The 3,734-nt window shown below is 37.9% G+C and overlaps 1 pseudogene; it reads right to left on the bottom strand.

Moving 5' to 3' along the window:
• Positions 1 to 684: 684 nt before the first annotated feature.
• On the bottom strand, positions 685 to 1,682 carry LOC130849704 (heterogeneous nuclear ribonucleoprotein A1-like; annotated as a pseudogene).
• Between the last annotated feature and the right edge of the window lie 2,052 nt (positions 1,683 to 3,734).

Raw genomic sequence — 3,734 nt, 5'->3', positions numbered from 1 at the left:
CCAAAAACAATTGATAATTATTGCAATTTGGAAAGATGTACATAAAGATATTCACATTCTAAGCTATATGGAGACTGTGTTCTAAAAGTTTATTATTAAGTCCATTTAATAACTGAACACGTTCTCCCCCATAAGCTATATATAAATTTCTCTGTTACAAAACTCTTATGTATAAGTTCTTTGTGGTTTAACTGATAGTAAATGCTGAGAAAACAGTGAACAGGAAGATAAGGTCTTTAGCAATGAAGGGCAAATAAGTTTAACAACCTAAAAACAAGAATAAGAGCTGCTATTTCTTGAGTACTTATATGTGAGGTGCTCGAATTTTCTTTATTTTTTTTTAAAAGACACATTTATTCAGCGTCATGATCAGACTATTACATTTAGCAATCAACAGCATGGGTGCAAAAAAAAAAAAAAACTACATTAAAACCCTTTGTTGGACTGCTTTACACTTTCCACAGAACAGAAACTAAAATAACCTGTTATACAATTAGTCACAAATACAGTCCTCGAGTTTTTTTTGCCCATACACATGAGTATTGTCTAAAACATGTCTTCTTTGTAGCTACTAGGCCCTGCCACCACTGTGCTTGGCTGAGTTCACAAATCTGTTGTAACCTGTAGCTTCCCTGTCACTTCTCTGGCTCTCCTCTCCTGCTAAGCTTTGTTTCCTGGCAGTAATTAAAACCTTCTGTCACTGCCATAGCTACTGCTGCTGCTGGAACCACCATAACCACCTTGGTTTCGTGGTTTGGCAAAGTATTGGCCTCCACTGCCATAGGGGCCAGAACTTCTGCCTCCAAAGTTCCCTCCTTTCATGGGTCCAAAATTTGAAGATTGATTGTTGTAATTGCCAAAATCATTGTAGCTTCCACCACCTCCAAAATTGCTTCCATCATTACCAAATCCATTACAGCCATCCCGACTGCCACCATATCCACCACCACTGCAGCTGCCACCAAAGCCACCTCGACCACTGAAGTTTCCTCCATGACCAAAGTTGTCATTCCCACCAAAACCACCTCCAAGACCACCACCAAAGTTTCCAGAACCACTTCGACCTCTCTGACTCGATGAAGCACTAGGCATCTCTTGCTTAGATAGGGCTTTCCTTACTTCACAGTTGTGGCCATTCACAGTGTGGTATTTCTGAATGACAATCTTGTCTACGGACTCATGGTCATCAAAGGTTACGAAAGCAAAGCCTCTCTTTTTGCCACTGCCTCGGTCAGTCACGATTTCAATCACTTCAATTTTCCCATACTGTTCAAATTAATCTCTTAAGTGATGTTCCTCAGTGTCTTCTTTAATGCCGACAAAAATCTTTTTCACAGTTAAGTGGGCACCAGGTCTTTGAGAATCTTCTCTTGAGAGGGCCCTCTTTGGTTCCACAACTCTTCCATCCACCTTGTGTGGCCTTGCATTCATGGCCGCATCCACCTCCTCCACAGTGGCATAGGTGACAAACCCGAAGCCTCTGGAGCGCTTCGTGTTTCGATCCCTCATTGCCACACAGTCTGTGAGTGTTCCCCATTGCTCAAAATGGGTCCTCAGACTCTCATCGGTTGTTTCAAAGCTCAAACCTCCGATGAAGAGCTTCCGCAGCTGTTCGGGCTCTTTGGGAGACTCTGACTTAGACATGACGGCAGTGGAGAGGGGAGACGTCAACGATGCTTACTCGGCGGTGTCCACGGGCAGAAAGCTATTTTTTTTAATTAGGAAAAATGAAGCAGATATGTGTAACACCTGATAAGTACTACCACCTGTACTAATAGTGAGGAAATGTAATTGTATCTCAAGCTAGAGAGAGAGATACAGAGAGAGACAAAGACACAGAGAGAGAGAGAGAAATTTGTGTTCATACCCCAGCATCTCCACTTCCTAGTTATATGAATTTGGTAAATTTACGGAAACACCATCAGTTTCCTGCCATATACAATGGGATTAAAAATCTGAACTGTGGAAGGTTGTGATGCAGATTGGTAGGAGTTAATTACAACTTATGAAAAACTTAACATGAGCAGGTACTGTTCCAAGTGCTTCGTGTGCACAGCTCATCAATTCTTCCCACAAAGCAGCGAGGAGGATGCTCTTAACCTTATTTTACAGGTAAGGACACTGGATGCAGGGAGGTTGAGGGACTTCTGCAAAGCGACAGAGTTAATAAATTGTAGAGCAGCTTTTCAGGCTAGGCATTCTGGTTCCAAAACCCAGTCTCTGAAATACTCTGTGCTTTCTCACCAATACCACTGCTTGTCATGTGTATTACACACTTAAGATTTTATATATGTGTGTTTGTGTGTATGTCTATATATGTATATATTCATACACATTTTACACATGTATATTAAAATATGTTCATAATGTATTTAAAACACATAATAACCTCCTAATGAAGTATTGTTGTCTTTATTATTGTAATTATTATTATTATTTCATAAAAATGAATTCTGTCCTAGGTCTCATTTCTGGATCTGTGGCCCTTTAAGTCTTAGGATAACAATAGAAAAACAGAAAAAAAAAGTTAAAAATTGACTAGCTCATAGAATTTTTGATATTGTGATATCTGATTGGACATAGAAGTAAGGCACATGCTTTCCACCCTACTTGCATAAAGACATGCTATTTCCATTTGAAACAGATTCTAGGCAATTAAAACAATGAATAAACAACAAAATAAACTTTCTCCATTCCCCATTTTTTACACTTTTAGCATTTTCCTAGCAGCAAATCAAATTCTATTCTAGAAGATGAGGATTTCATTGTTGCCTTCATCAGAATTTAGACATATTTATGGAAGCTTCCCTCATACCTTTTCACGAGTGCACAAGCTCTTGTGACCTGTGCTATATTTCCCTTTGACCCATTTGCCAAGTTTCCAAATGCAGATATTATATAAATAGCTGGAACATACGTATATTCTACATATTGATTTGTTGAATCATAAAAACCTTTTAAAACAAAGAAACCCAGTTAGGGGGTTTAACATTGTTTAATACAAGAGTTTTATCTCCTATCACCAGCTACTTGTGTATGGAAGCTAGAATTCTTTTCTCAATTCCAATTCAGGGAATTCTCAGTATTCATCAATAGATCAGATGGTTGTTTTATGAAAAGTCTATAAAGTTAAGATAGCACATCTCCTGTACAATCTACTAGGAATCTGAATAGATATAGGTATGGATAATCTCCTACTATGTTTTTTACCTTAGATGCGCCTCTTTTGTAATGTTAATATCTGTTTGCTTATACAGTAAAACCTTGGTTTGCGAGCATAATTTGTTCCGGCAACATGCTTGTAATCCAAAGCACTTGTATATCAAAGTGAATTTCCCCATGAGAAATAATGGAAACTCAGATGATTCGTTCCACAACTCCAAAATATTCATATAAAAATGATTACAATACAGTAATATAATACAAAATAATAAAGAAAATACAAAATATAAAGAAAAATAAACAAATTAACCTGCACTTACCTTTTAAAACCTTTGTGGTTGGTGTGAGGGAGATGAGAGAGGAGGGTTATTGTATAGGTAAACTTTCACCATCACTAATGGAATCACTGCTATCTATTGGCTCAATGGAATCTTTTTTTTTTCATGCAACTTTAACAAGGAACCTATCCAATGACACTTGCTTTCCCTCCTTTTGAGGATTTTGTGGAAATGTGACATTGCATTGTTGTTAAACAGATTCATCACTAGCACTGCTACAGTCTTATTTGGGTG

This window comes from Hippopotamus amphibius, chromosome 3 (assembly GCF_030028045.1).
Source record: "Hippopotamus amphibius kiboko isolate mHipAmp2 chromosome 3, mHipAmp2.hap2, whole genome shotgun sequence".
NCBI lineage: Eukaryota > Metazoa > Chordata > Mammalia > Artiodactyla > Hippopotamidae > Hippopotamus > Hippopotamus amphibius.
Note: the sequence above shows the minus strand (reverse complement) of the source record. Positions and strands in the feature narration are given on the sequence as shown.